This window comes from Propithecus coquereli, unplaced genomic scaffold, assembly GCF_000956105.1.
Source record: "Propithecus coquereli isolate 6110/MARCELLA unplaced genomic scaffold, Pcoq_1.0 Scaffold578, whole genome shotgun sequence".
In the NCBI taxonomy this organism is placed as follows: Eukaryota; Metazoa; Chordata; class Mammalia; order Primates; family Indriidae; genus Propithecus; species Propithecus coquereli.
The window spans coordinates 708,957-725,227 of NW_012151707.1; the positions used below are offsets into that span (position 1 = coordinate 708,957).

The 16,271-nt window shown below is 40.5% G+C and overlaps 1 protein-coding gene across 1 annotated transcript in view; it reads right to left on the minus strand.

The window, feature by feature from the left end:
• TET3 (tet methylcytosine dioxygenase 3) overlaps window positions 1–16,271 on the minus strand; it is a 106,481-nt gene that overhangs the window by 25,682 nt on the left and 64,528 nt on the right. The window lies entirely within an intron of this gene.

Here is a 16,271-nt window from a genome sequence, read left to right on the forward strand (position 1 = left end):
TGATCTAGCTGGGTAGACAAGACCCACGCGTAAGAAGATACCTGATGACATTTCACATCACTGGAAAAGATTAAATTTTCAATGCATGGTGTTAGGGCAACTGGGGAAAACTTTTGATCCATACTTAATACTTTACCCCAAAAATACATTCCAAATGGTTGAAAGATTTAAATACAAAAAAAATTAAATTATACAAGTGCTGGAAGGAAAAAATGGAAGAGTTTTTTAAAATAATCATGGAATAGGGAAGGTCTTCTCTAAGTATAACATGAAAATCAGAAGCTGCCTCCCGCCCCAAAATAAAGAAAACTCCGGCCAGGTACGACGGCTCATGCCTATATTTCCAATATTTTGGAAGGCTAAGGCGAGAGGATTGAGCCCAGGAGTTTGAGACCAGCCTGGGCAATATAGCGAGACTCTATCTCTACAAACAATTTAAAAGACTTAGTAGTAACTATCAAAAGTCAAGCTGAAAGACAAACACCACACTGGGGAGAGACATCTGGAACTCACACCAGTCAAAAAGGTATTAATACATCAAGAGCTACCATAGCTAAATAAGGTCAATAACACAAAAGAAAAACAAAAAAAGGATAAATCATTCTTAGAGAAATGCAAATGGCTCAAACATACATAAAGCTACAGTAAGATGCCATTTTTCCCTCCTTAAGAGGAGTTACCAGCCGGGCACGGTGGCTCACGCCTGTAATCCTAGCTCTCTGGGAGGCTGAGGCGGGCGGATTGTTTCAGCTCAGGAGTTGGAAACCAGCCTGAGCAAGAGCGAGACCCCATCTCTACTAAAAATAGAAAGAAATTAATTGGACAACTAAAAATATATAGAAAAAACTAGCCGGGCATGGTGGCTCATGCCTGTAGTCCCAGCTACTCGGGAGGCTGAGGCAGGAGGATCGCTTGAGCCCAGGAGTTTGAGGTTGCTGTGAGCTAAGATGACGCCACGGCACTCTAGCCCAGGCAACACAGTAAGACTCTGTCTCAAAAAAAAAAAAAAAAAAAAGAGGAGTTACCATCCAAAAGTCTGATAACTCATCGTGTTGGTGAGGGGATAGGAAAAAGGGCTGTATAGAAAGCAATTTAGCAACATATTAAAATTACAAATGCATAATTTGCTTCACTAGCAATTCCACAGAATTTCAATTTTTTCAAAGAATTTACTTCTAGTAATTTGGTTATATTTGCATACATATATAATATATATATATAAAAAGAATACTCATTGCATCACTGTAATGGGAAAATATCAGAAATAACCTAAAGACTAGTTAAAAACATTATGACACATTCATCTAATGAAATATTAAGCAGCTGTCAAAATGAATTAAGCAGCTCCAGATTTACTGACAGAAAATGACCCCTAAAATATTTTAAATGGGGGGGGGAAACCCATGCATAATATGCTATAGTTAGTGTACATGCAGAATCATACACATCTGTATATACACACAAGCACAAAGGTGTCTATATACATCATTACCAACACTAAAAATAGCAGAATAAGAGCAAGTTTAAACTGAGTTTAGTTGTGTTCTGGTTTTTAAAAAAAAATGGTTAGCAATGGTGTGTGCAGTCCAGCAGAGGAACTGATCACGGCTGCTTACCACTTAGAGCTTGCACTCAGGCAGGCTCCTCATCCTCCCTCCTGTCCTGGGGTCAGCTTGCCTAAACTGTTACCACGGTCTCCTAACAGTTGGTTTCAACCCTCCTAAGTCATCCTACTCAATGCCACCAGTGTACTTTCCAAACAGAAATCTGGTCACACCACTTCCCACTGATGATTCCACACCAGACAGAAACAGAATCCAAATTTGAAAGCACAGTCCACAAGGCCCCCACCATGCCACCTCTGCACACCTCCCTGCCTCGCATCCTGCTCCAGCCTCGAGCTGCTGCCACGTAACCAACTCAGTACCCCCGTGTCGTTCAACACATTTTCTCATTGACAAAAGTGCCTTCCTATATTTCTCCCTTTGGAAAAATTCATCTCTTAAGGCCTAATTTAAATGTCATCTTTTCTTGGAAGCCCTATTAGACATTCTCAGGCCCGTTTTCCCTCTGGACTCCTACAGCACATTGTATACAATAGTAACATCAAGGCATGTATCTTAATAATTATTAATGTGACACAGAAGAACAAACAGATCTTGCAGACAGAAACCTGGGCAACTATGACTAGCTACCTTCTCAACCTCTCTAATTCTCATGCCTTTATCATATTTGGCATATAATAAGAATTCTACAGGCAGCTATTGTCCACACTCTGCCAAACATATTGCATGACTGTGGGCAAGTTACACAACCTTTATGAGCCTTAAAGTAGTTAAAATAATGTTTATATATAATAGAATTGTTGAGGATTAGAGGAGACGTAAGGTACCAGTGCTTAAACATTTCATGAATTAATGAATATTTTCAACCACAGAGTCAAACACTGCTTGCTCCAAACATACATTATTTTGAACCATAAAAGAGACGATTACAGAAGGATGTGTATGAAGATGGGGGCGAGGAGGAAGCCCAGGGGGAGCAAGAGGAGTAGGGAGGGAGAGAATATGAGAATGTGGGTGTTCGAGGTAGGGTATGAAGGCTCCTTATAGGTGCTAGGAGGCCACGTGGTATACAGAAAATAGAACATAAGAACACGCCAGAACTTCTGGGCTCTGTTCCAGTTTCTATTGTCTGGAGAAAATTTAAAGTAACAAATTGACTGCAGGGTCTTATAATGGAACTGGAACATAATGTAGCTTTCAGTGACCACCTTCTGTCCCAAATCAGAAAAACTCAAAACTGTACACAGGAGAGAAAGGGCAGAGAAAAGAGATTTTCAAAAAGATGCCAACTGAGTCCTAGCAAGCCCATCCTGGCAGTTGGGAAAGAAGATATGAAGATCTAAAACCAAGCCAACCTGGAAACTGGCTGGTCAGGTTTCTCAGGGAAGGCCACTAAAACACAAACAGCAGACACAGCTCTAAGTGCCAAACAAAACCAAACCCACTATAAGCAGTTCACAAGGCAGCCCAAGGAGTTTCTTAAAAGCATTGTTTCTTTTAACTATAATACATCCCTTTCCCTGAGTATATGTCTACATGGGGGAGAAGATATTCAATGGGAAGAAATTTGACTTACAAAGTATGCTTAGTTATAAAACTACTATACGAGAACAAATTTAATTATCCTCATATAAATGTTTACATACATGATATATATTCTTATATATATAAATATACACACAATCATTACCAGTTTCTTGTTATGCAAAAGTCTCATTTTCATACAGTTTTTGGTTTATATATTCAATGTTATATATAGTACTTAAAGGTTCCTGAGCTAGGAGCTAAAACAGTAAGCCCAAGAGAAAGGAGATAAGTACAAAAATCAAAGAAGTTAAATAAAAACCTATATTGTTAAGTTTCATTTGTAAGTATCACTATGAACTTGGGTTCTGTTCACTGAAAGAACAGAAAAGCAATGACATTCTGGTAGCTCTAAGAACCCCCAGCTCTCTGATTTTGATTTCTAAATACCATTATCCACTAAAAGGAACCAGGTGGTCTTGGAGTGAAATGATTAATTCAAGTTCTAAGGCAGAAAAAGTACAATGGATGCCCTAGACATCTTGTACAAAAAGCAAAGTGCTCAAAGAATGATTAGGGGTTGGGTTTGTCCAAAGAGCACAGAAGCTAGTCCAAAGGGGCTTCCCATTAGCCAAATTTGGGACAATCTGAGCAAAAAGAATGACTGTATCTAAAACAAATTAAGTATATAAATGTTCATGAGTCCGTAAAGATATTCACAAAAAGAGAAAGAAAGGGAGGAAAAGAAGACAAACTCTCCTTTACCACCACTGGAGTTGACTGTTTCATTTGCTGTACTACGCATGATTTTATTAGGTAGCATTAAAAGAAAAATGCTGTCACTTAAACCTTGACAATGCTACATGTATCACTTACATTTTCATCTTATATTTATTGAAAAAGCTTTCAGATTTGTTTAGATAGATTTATCATATATACATAAAAAGAAAAATATAATTTGAACACAGTAAATGGGTTGTTGTTTTACAAGAATACCATTGACCCTTGAACAACACAGGGGTTAGGAGTGCCAACCCCCTGCACAGTCGAAAATATGCATATCACTTTTGACTTCCCCAAAACTCCTAATATCCGGTTGATGGGATGCCTTACCAACAACCTAATCAATCAACACATGAATAGACTAGTATCTACATATAGTTTATGCATTCATGACACATCTTTTTCTTAATTTTTGATATTTTTAGGCTATGTCATTCATCTTTGAGTTTTTTCAAATTGGTGCCAATCTCAAAAAAATGTTCCAATATATTTACTGAAAAAAATCTGCATGTAAATGGACCCACACAGTTAAAACTCCTGTTGTTCAACGGCCAGCTGTATATGGAATGTGGTCACTTCACCAATCACGAACTTTTGCTTTGCTAACGTCAAATTCATACCCAAAAGCTTAGTCTCCATGTTTTGCATACACAATAACTTTTTGTTTCAATGCTGAATCATAGTGTAATTTTCCCTCCCCCAACACAGGGTCTCGCTCTGTTACCCAGGTTACAGTGCAGTGGTGATTATAGTTCACTGCAGCCTTGAAGTCCTGGGCTCAACGAACCCTCCCCCGCAAGCTGGGACTACAGGCATATTGTTTAAATATGAAAAGCTATTACCAAATTCATGTGTGTACAGGTGTCATAACAGCTACTGGCCACCTAGTTTAAGACACCATTGATTATAAGCCATACCCTGACTTCAGAGATCTTAAAGATACTTTTTTTTAAAAAGTATATAGACACACAACTTCCAATTAGTGAAATGTGACATTAATCCAACTCTTCTATTCTGATCATTATTAATAAGAGAGAAACTTATGTATTAACTAGCATGGCTTTATGGTAGAAGAAAGCAACCAAATGATGAATAACAGCACTTTTTTTTTTTTTTAGTAAGAACACTTAACACAAGATTTACCCTTTTAAATTTTTGAGCACACACTATGGTACTGTCACTATGGTGCACAGATCTCTAGAACTTATTCATGTTGTACAACTGTAACTGCACACCCACTGAACCGCTCCCCATTTCCCCCTGCCCCATCCCTTACCAACCACCATTCTACTTTCTACTTCTGTAAGTTTGACTATTTTAGAAACCGTATAAGTGGAATCATGCAGTGTTTGTTATCATGCGATTGACTTATTTCATTTAGCAGGTCTTCTAAGTCCGTCTGTATTTAGGAAAATATCAGGTATTAAATGTAAACAAAAACGACAGAATTAGAAAATCACTTTACAATCCCTGATGAAAAATTAATTTACTTAAGGACCATCAGTTGTGGACCTACACAATACTGGATCTATGGTTATGGTACCTTGTATAGCACTGCAGTTAGAACTTACTTTGCAACTAGAAAAAAATGTGGCAGTGGGCTTGTACTCACGGTGCCAGAGAGGGGACAGTACTTGGCAAGGTTACGGTAATATTCCATAAGAAGCCATGTATGCTCTGTATCAGCAACCAATATATAGTTCTGGTTTTCCCACAACAAAATAAGGTTTATTTACCTTCTTGGTGTTATTTAATGCTATTAATCTTACATTCAACAGGTAAGTTTACCTTATTTACATTGCTATATATTTGGTCTTCTGTCATTTTGTGCTTTCCAGGTTTATGTCCGTCTGTCCTTCCTTCCTTCTTCCTTCCTTCCTTCCTTATCTTTTGTTATAGATTTTGTACTTTCTTTTATTCCCCCCCACCAGCATCACCCCAAGTAATTTGAAAATTTTATAGAATGTTTTTGGAAACACTAATTACACTTTGAGAGAGAAAGAAGTTAGCACTTCTACATCTCCCACTGCCTCCTTTACTTTGCCTCCTGCTTTCACAGGCATATTGCCCCTTCTCTATTGCATGTTAAGATGTTTAACATAAAAATAAATTTCTTTCCTTGATGCAAAGGTCTATGAAAAATAAATTTATTTTAAGTAGAGTACAAGTAAATGCATTACTTTTTGTTTTAGGAAAATAATTATCACTATTTAAATTTAGACTTTCTTTTTTGCCCCCCTTTATTTGTTAATTTCAGCATCTTATGGGAGTACAAATGTTCAGGTTACATATATTGCCTTTGCCCCACCCGAGTCAGAGCTTCAAGCATCTCCATCCCCCAGATGGTGTGCACTGCACCCATTAGGTGTGTATATACCCATCCCCTCCTCTTTCCTTCCACCTGTCTAACTCCAATGAATGTTACTACTAAATGTGCACATAAGTGTTGATCAGTTAATATCAATTTGATGGTGAGTACATGTGGTGCTTGTTTTTCCATTCTTATGATACTTTACTTAGCAGACTTTACATCTGGACAGAGTTAGTGTTCACTGTCAGCCCCTTCATATTACAATTTCCTCGTCTATTATTTATTTTGATTAGTCTCCAAAAAATTCGAGTTCCTGCAAATTTGGAAATGTTTTTATGAAGACTTTACATATGAATGGTGACTTAATTGGATTGGGTATGGAATTCTTCAAACTTTTTAATCTCAATACTCTACACTGAGGACTGCAATACATATATTCAACAATGGACTCGTATCCAGAATAAAGAATCTTTATCAACCAATAAGGGAAAAAAGACCACAATAGAGAAATGGGCCAATGATTTGAACAGGCACTCTACAAAAGAGGGCACATAAAAAAGTGCTCAACTTCATTAGTCATCGGGGAAATGCAAATTAAAGTCAAAGTGAGATACTATTATACACCTACCACAATGGCAAAGACTGATGGTACCACTTGCTGGTGAGAACGTGAAGCAATGCTGGTGCAAGTTGAAATCATAACTATCACTTTGGAAGACTGATGGTACCTACTAAAGCTGAATACACACAATTTCAGTCCTAGGTATATACCTAATACAAGTATATAAATGTATACTATGATTCCAAACATACAAAGTTCAAGAATAGGCAAAACTGATCAGTGTGGTTACCTTAGGACAGGGCTCGGCAAACTTACTCTGTTAAGGGCCAGGCAGCAAACATTTTAGGCTTTGCAGGTAATGCAGTCTCAGTACTCAACTTTGCTGACGTAGGACAATAGCAGCTATGGACAATACATAAACAAATGAGCATGGCTATGTTTCAATAAAACTTTATTTATGGACCCTGAAATTTGGATTTCATATAATTTCCATGAGTCGTAAAATATTGATTTTTTTTCAACCATTTAAAAATATGAAAACCATTTTTACTCATAGACGTGGGCCAGATTTAGTCTACAGGCGGTAGTCTGCCAACCCATGCTTTAGGGGATGGGGGGGTTCAGAAGTGCAGGTAAAGTTCTGTTCTGCTGTTTACATGGTGTATGCCTTTTGTAAAACTATTGAGCCATACACTTAAGATTTATATATCTTTCTATATGTGTATTTCAATGAAAAGAATGTTTTTTAAAAGTGCTTTTAAAAAGCTAAAAATAAAAACTTGTTTACAAAAAACAAGTATATGTGACCAACTTGATTTTTTGTTAATCTGTAGGAGATCCTTCATTCTTAAAATTCAGTAAGTTCACCAGGATCATTATTTGTCAAATTTTACTCATTTTTCCTGGGACATGATAATTTCTTTTTTCATTTCAGAAAAGTTTTCTATCTTTGTTACCTCTGTTCCACGCTCTTTGCTGGGAACACCAATGAATGTTTCCAATATTCCCAATAGAACAAATCCGTGTGTAGGATCCCTATTGTCTCTCTCCTGTATCCCTCCCCTTATTCTCCACTCTGATCATGGTCATTTTTGTTTTTCTCCTGTTTCAGAGTGATCTTTCAAGCCTGTCCCTCTTCCTCATTGATTTGCTTTTTCTGTAACTCTGATTCTGCTTTTTTGCAGCTAGCACAGTTCTTCTGGAATTTAATCCAGAACTCTTGTGACCTCCTTATAACTTCAGCACCTCATCTTTCACTTCTAATTTCACAGTGAACATTTTCTTCAACTTCCCAGAAGGTATAAATTAGTTTTTTAAACAATTCTTGTATTCCCGAGTAAATTTTTCTAGTAAATGTTATATTAATCCCTCCACTTCTTCCATAGAATTTAAACGTGCACCATGTTGGATTTTTTGTTTGTTTGTTAATCAATGTTTTGATAGGGGAAGTTTGTCTCTGATTTCTCCCACTTGGCACAACTGATATTTAGGACTGGATAATTCTCTGTCGTGGGGACTGTTGTATGTGTTTGTAGGAGGCTTAAGCAGCATCTCTGGCCTCTAGATGCCAGTACTACCACACCTGTTATGACAGTCAAAAGTGTCCTCAGACATTGCCAAATGTCCTCCAGGAGGAGAGGAACAAAATAGCCTCTAGTCGAAAGCCACTGGTCTAGACTCACTTGCTCAAAAATCAAGTAGAATCTCCTTACTCTTGTTTACCTAGACACTGCTCAAATTCTTCCCTTAGAAATTAAGCTGGAGAATTGGATGCTGCAGAGGTTTCAATTATTAGTCTGAAAAGTTCAGCAGTGTGTGAGGGGATAGGAGGAATCAGGGCTGGTTGTGGACAGTTGCAACTGGGAAATTTCATCTCCAAAAGCACTCTGTTTGTTGGAGCCAACGTCTCTAAATTTGTGTGTTTGTGTGTTGAGGGTTGGGTTGTGCTCTGTCCTGATGGGGACAGACACTCTAGGATTTTGGTTCATTGCCTCAAAAGGGAGTGAGCTGGTCACTCTAATAAGACATCCAGTTAAAATAAAGCCCCACAGTTGGCAGGATTTTTGTTTGGTGGTTCAGCAAATATTTTTTCTCTGCACAATGGCCTTTGTTTGGTGCTGCTGGCCCTCAGCTACAAAGCTGGCTCCTAGGATATGGTTTCCCATCTCTCCAGCCAACCATCCTCAGCCCAAACCTGTCCCCATGAGAAGCTGGAGCAAAGGGGGAAAGTGACCTGCTTGCATTCCCTACGCATGGCTCCAGGGTGGTCTCCAGTTTATCTCTCCAAATCGTGGGGTCCCTCTGGGCCTCCACTACTGTTTTTCTCAACACTAGGAGCTGTATACCCTTGTGTCATCCTTTACTTTAATACAACTTGATCTTAGGCTGGCAGACAGTCCTTGGAATTCATGGTTTAAGATGGAGGCTAATCCCAAATTTCAGTTGATCAAACTTTCCCTTCTGTTTTTGTTTCTTTGGGTTCCTTTCACCAGGTTTCAGTAAAGGAGTACTTTGCTACGTTGCTGTTGAGTCACCATTTTTCCTTTTAGTCCCCAGGGTAATATTTCTTCCTTCTCCATAAAGATAAAGTAGCATAGCAGGGAAATGGCTCAACTCCTCTTAAAGAAAAACCTGTTTTATGTCTCGCTTTGATAAGTGACAGAAGTGGTGAAGATTTTTTTCCAAAATATATAGTAGAAAGCTCTGGGGGAGAACTCAGGAGAGCAAAATTCAATTTTTGAGAACGTGCTGGTTATATGGCTCTAGGTATTTTTCTTAAGCCTGTGCACTTAATTTTACACTCATTAAAATACAAAAATATGCTCTGTTCCACTTCTACACTATGCTGGGGAGAGAGAATGAAATGTATCCTTTCTGTTATCAGAAAGAGGTACCAAACACAAGAAACCACTCATTACTGCCTAACAGAAAGAGGGATCCTTAATTTCTTTTCTTGTCCTTTGAGACGGGGTCTCGCTGTGTCGCCCCCGGTAGAGTGTAGTAGCTTCATCATAGCTCACAGCAACCTCCATCTCCTGGGCTCCGGTGGAGATCCTTAATTTCTAAACGAACCCTCCACCTTCCCCTCAATCTCCACACACAGACTAGGGCATCCACGCTTTCCCAGTGGGGAAGTTTGTGGCCGAGAATATACATGGGAACACAACAGAGGCATTCTTCTTTCTTGACACTGGTACAGAGAGATGGTTAATAACTGGCGCACAAGTAATACACACATGTCAAACCACACACGGTGTATCTATCTTCTCTTCCCAAACAATCCTGCATAGTGCCTCAGTGTTAGTCCATTTCCTGTTGTTTATAACACTACCCACAACTGGGTAATTTATAAAGGAAAGGAATTTCTTTCTTTTACAGAGTTATAGAGACTGAGAAATCCAAGGTTATGGGGCACATCTGGCAAGAGTCTTCTTGTTGGTGAGGACTCTGTAGAGTCCCGAGGTTGTACAGGGCATGACGCGGTGAGGGAGCTGAGCATGCTAGCTCAGGTCTCTCTTCCTCTTCATATAAAGGTACCAGTTCTACTCCCGTGATTACCCATTAATTCATTAATGTGGGTAGAGCCATCATCACCCAATCACCTCTTAAAGGTCCCACACCTCTTGATACTGCCACATTGGGAATTAAGTTTCCACATGAGTTTCAGAAGGGACAAACATTCGAACCATAGCACTCATTTTCCTGATGTAATTTTAGTGGACTTAAAGCTGAGCAGTGTCAGATTGTACAGCTAATTAGATTCCACTTCCATGACAGTCAATAATTGACTGCTAGCATGATGCCTCCTGATAGTCACAAATCCACAGCAGTGGACGGTTAGGCCCTACCCTGGATCAAGTGTGCCAGATGAATTTTTTAACACTAAAATCTCAGGTCAGCTGCCTATGAGCCCATGGGCAGCATGCTGGGCCTGCTGGTAAACACAAATACCTTTATAATAACAGGCACATTCACAGTCGACAAAGATTAAAGGTAAGGAGATCATGCCTAAACCCATGCGGCATCTTCGTAGAGTTTGAATATAGAGGTAGAACAAAGCTGACCAGCTAACAAAAAAGTATGTAGGGTACTTGCTATATGCTCAGCACCAGTCTAGATGCTTTAGAAATACAATATGTAGTCTCTGTTTTTAAGGAATCTGGTATTTAATTGCAAAGACTAGTGCACATAGAATAATTCAAGGGAAAAAAAAAAACAGAATCCAGCTTTAAGTCTTGACCCTTCTTCAGCACTGATGCTGTTAGCTCTCCCAACCCTGAGACTATTGGTTCTTTAACCTACCCCACCCTCAATTTCTTCCACCTCCTTCATAGCTTCCTGGTTGAACTCCTCTCCCCTAAGTGTCGGTATCCTCCCTTCTCAGGCTGTTTCTCCACCTACATATTCAGCCTGGTGAAACAATGATTGAAAATCTCAAATACTATCAGTTTGCCAAAGAACCTCCAATTCACAGATTCAACAAGACAGATGCCACCAGGTCTCCAGAGATGTCTCAAGGTCTAGATGTCCAGACTTGTTCCTCTCCCGGCATTTCTAATCCTGGCGAATGGCGGCACCACCCATCCAGCCGCCCAACCTGGAAGTCAGGACTTGCCTGTGACTGCTCCTTCTCCCGTACTCCTACATCCAACTGGTCACTGATGCAGGCAATTCTCTTTCCTATTCTTTCTCTTATCCACCCCTCCTCTCCTCCCTCCTACTCAAGGTCACTCTCTTAATTCAAGCACTCATTATTTCTTGCCTGAACTACACACCTGAGCCTGCAAACTGGTTTCTCTGGCTTTGGTATCATCCGCTCTTCCCCTGAAACTCTCCTCTCTAGCCACTCCCGATCTTTCATCTTACACACCAGTCACATGTTAATTTATTAAACTTCTATTTATCCTTTAAAACTCCATTAGATGTCACCTCCTCCAGAAAGTTCTGATATCCTCCTACTCGGGGTCAGATTCCCCACCTTTATATTGGTATCCAAATATTCTACTGTCTCCAAATATATTTAAGAGATATGAAGGTTCTCTTCATCTCAAATTGAATGCGGGGTGGAGTGTGATTTCTCATAAAAACAGAAACTGCAGGAAATAGACTTCACATGATTATAAATAGAGATAACTTTGCCATCCCCATTCAGGACACTGGTCCCTACACAAGTTAGCTGGTGGATACTGCTATCAGCCACATTCACTGGACAACGCTGCTCCCTTGCCAAGACTGTCACCGTGCGGCACGCAAAGGGGGTATTTTCCTTGTGGCCACTTCTTTAGGGTAAGATAATCGACTGGTTAAAAACACAGCATTTCTATGGAGGTACCCTAATCTCTTGCCTTTGCAGTGATTTAGTCTCTGAAGCTTCCTGTGGGCTACTCCCCAGAGACTTCAGGACACTTAAAAACTAACACAGATCGCTTCCTCATCTACAAAATGACTACATCTCAAATGATGCTTCTTTTCCCACTAAAAAGTCATTTGGATTCTTTCTCTGTCCTAAACTAGCTCCTCTTGGGAATCCCCCTATTACTGAAAATAGACAAAATACACAAGGGCACTCGCAAACAGCCTCTGCAGCTCATTGTCCTGTCTCTGACGACAGTGTTACAGGACGGTTAGGTGGATCTCCAAAGTGTGCTTCAAAATATTAGAAGTATATCCACACCCACATGTCCCCTGCAATAATTCAATAGATAAATAGAAATTCAACTTGTGTTAAAGTTTCTCAAACTGTAATATCATGCTACCTTTTGGAGGAAGGCATTTCCTTTCTTCTACATTTACGTCCTTGAATCTTCAAGGGGTGACCTTCATTCTAGTATTTCAAGATGCAGAGAACAAATCCATATGAATCCCATCCAGCCCTTCAGAAACCCCTAATTTTTATATAACGGTAAAACAATGCTCTCTTGGTGTTTGGGTTTTGGTTACCTGGTGATGCCTACATTGGTCAAAATTGCTTATTTGGCAAAAATGACCAAATAACTTGAATAGATTTCTTTTGCTATGCTATAGGAATGTTTTAAGCTTTTGTAAAGTTGTTCCCCTACTTTATTATCAACTGTTTATTATTAGGTGCACTAAATGGAGTCTCCACATTTCATTGTCACTTCAATGGAAAATTCTTCTTTATAGTAATCTGCAATCTGCCCCTCTCTACCCACCACTGGTGAGGATGAGTTTCTGGAATAAGGGATTGTCCCATCTGACAATAATCCCGCAGTGAGCACCTTTATTTCTAAGCCTTGTTCTGAGGCCGAATCCACAAAGACAAATTCTACTATGCCAGCTGATGAAGCACCTGTCCAGACAACTCTGGAAAACAGGATGGCTTTTCCTAGCACGAACCTCAGGCCCTCCAGAGACTGTTTCAGAGCAGATCCCTCGTTCTTTGGCTCTCTTCACTCTACTACCATTGTTTTAGTTAGGACTTGTTTCTCGATTAAACCGTTTCAATCACAAGATGGCATGGTGGTTAAGAGTCAAACTGCCCACATTCAAATCTCACTCTCACCATTTGTATGGCCTTGGTAAAGTACCCAATCTAACTTCTGTTCCCTTATCATTAAAATGGAGCCACTGACAGTGCTCACCGCCTATAGCTGTTAAGAGGATTAAATGAGGTGGTGACTATAAAGCACTTGGCACAATGCCCTGCACAGAGCAAGTGTTTCATAAATACCATTATTATTGTTGTTCTCAACAGCTTCCTAACTGGTCTCCTGCCACAAGGTTATCACCCTCCATCATCTCTCTTCCATGCTACTTCTGGAGTGTACTTTCAAAAATCATTCTTGATTATAAAGCACATATTTCATTGTATAAAATTCAGAAAACATATAAGGGAAAAGTCACCAAAGTCTGACTATAGAGACAACCACTGTTGATATATTTCCTTCTAGTCTTTTTCTAATTTTTTTAAACCTGAGATGATCATTTATATACTATTTGTTTCTGCAGTTTTCGCCTAGAGTATTTTTCTGTAATTTAACATCTAACAACATGAGGTAGGTTTGGTTCTCCTTGTTTGAAATTAGATACAAATATTCAATTAATTTATTTCTTTGGCAACAGGGCCTTGCTCTGTTGCCTGGGCTGGAGTGCAATGGTGTGATCAGAGCTCATTGCAGCCTCCAATTCCTAGGCTCAAGTGATCCTCCTGCCTCAGCTTCCCAAGTAGCTGGGACTATAGGTGTGGGCCACCATGCCCACTTTTGGGTTTTGTAGAGATGGAGTCTCACTATGTTGCCCAGGCTGGTCTCAAAAACTGGTGGCCTCGAGCGATCCTTCTGCCTCAGCCTCCCAAAGTGTTAAGGATTACAGGCATGAGCCTCCACACCCACCCCAAATATTTTATTTACATTAAATACAAATATTGGCCGAGCACAGTGGCTCACGCCTGTAATCCTAGCACAGGCGAGGAGAGAGAGAGAGAGAGGTGGGAGGATTGCTTGAGCTCAGGAGTTCAAGACCAGCCTGAGCAAGAGCGAGACCCCGACTCTACTAAAAATAGAAAGAAATTAGCCAAACAACTAAAAATAGAAAAAATTAGCCAGGCATGGTAGCACGTGCCTGTAGTCCCAGCTACCCGGGAGGCTGAGGCAGGAGGATCGCTTGAGCCCAGGAGTTTGAGGTTGCTGTGAGCTAGGCTGATGCCACAGAACGCTAGCCCAGGCAAGAGAGTAAGACTCTGCCCCAATAAATTAATTAATTAATACAAATAAAATACAAATTGGAGCAATGAATGACTGGTGGCAATGGGAGCCTCTGCTCCCCTTATGTCCTGCGACCCCCTTCCCCCATCTATCAAGGCAACACCTAAGACGTTGCCATTTCTGGGTTTCTCTGATGCTCAGTCTACTGCCTGCGCTTTTGTTCAGTGGCTTCAAGCTGAGATGTGTCCTCACTGGTGGGCTCCTCGGGTTCAAGGAATGCAGGAGAAGCCTGCGGTTTCAGGCCCACCTTGGGACACAAGGCTTCCATCCTGCAAACTTGCTCCTTGCTGCTGTGCTTACATATTCCTTGGAGAGGCTGCCTTCTCGCCTCTCCCCAACTGTGTTTGCTGCATTTCTCAAAACACAGCAAAGAACAAGAGTTTCCTAAATAAAACATTACCCCTCCATAATGACAACCCAACCTGGTGTTGCTGGAGGGCGCGCTTACAATTTAGCCACTTCCACATGACAGCACAGGCCTCAGGAGTGGAGGCACTCAGCAGACACTTGTTGCTTGAACCTCTGAATTTTTATCCTTATTGGTAGTTTCACAGGGTAGGTAATCAATAAATGACTAACAAAGGAACAGTTAACATTTTTTCCTTTACAAAATGTACGTTTTTCCTCCTTTTTCTTGCCTTACTGGATTTGATAGGCTCAATACCAGCTAACACTCTCATAGTCCTCATTATGTGCCTGACATGGTTCCAAGTGCTTTACAGATATTAACTAATTTAACCCCCACAACAGTCCTGGTCAGGTAGGTACTGTTATCATTTGCATTTCACGCATGAGGAAATGGAGACATTCACAGGTTACAAGTGCCCAAGTGCTCCCAGCTAGTAAGCAATGGAGTTTGAATGCAAATAGAAAAGCTAGTGTGATCAAATGTAATATCCACATAACTGAATTCAATAATTAAAATAAGGATCAACTATAACTTTAGCACTAGGTAAGACTATTTCCTACTTTGGAGAAGGAGAAACAACTACAAGGCAATAAACACAGGTGGGTGGGATAGGCACACACAAACACAGAGAAGAACGCAAAAGCAGGGAGCCCAATTCCTACTACCAGAACAAGCTTGCCCCATGTACGGGGGGATAAGGGGTCCTCAAGGGCATACCGTTAATGGTCATATCTAAGAATGAATAGGGTTAGTGGGAGCCACAATCACAGAGCATGTCGTTGAGTGTTCAGTAGGACTGTCCACACCCGTTCACCTCCAGACAAAAGCACAGAAGCCAATTTTTCCTTATTCCCCAAGTGACTCCTTGTCACCAACCCGTCTGCCTTATTACCCCAGGAGTCTGGGGTGGCTGGAGTGGGCAGAACAGCCTAGCTCCTTCCCACTGACTGGGATGCAACATCCCAACAAATCACATAATTTACGTGATGTTAACATATTCTAACAAGTAGAGAAGACAACCTTTTCCTAAGAGCCATTTATGTATCACAAAATCACAAAAGTTCAATATGTTCATCACCAGCATCAATGTGATTTCCTGTCAGCATCTGAAATGCACCTGTCTTTTAGAACGCCCCATAACCCCATAAACGGCAGGGCGCAGGAGCTGAGGGTGGGCCTGAGCTGACCACTACATCAACGACCTCCTCTGAGACAGGACACGCATGGAGCCCCCTGCTCTGCTCTCATTCCAGAAGGCAAGGTTGAGACATTGACTCAGGTCCTCAACACTCCTACCCACAACACAGCTTCCACCACTACCTGCCGCTAACTATGTCAAAAACCTGTGATTCTGACCCCGATCCAGTCTCTCAGCCACTTCAAACTCAGCTCA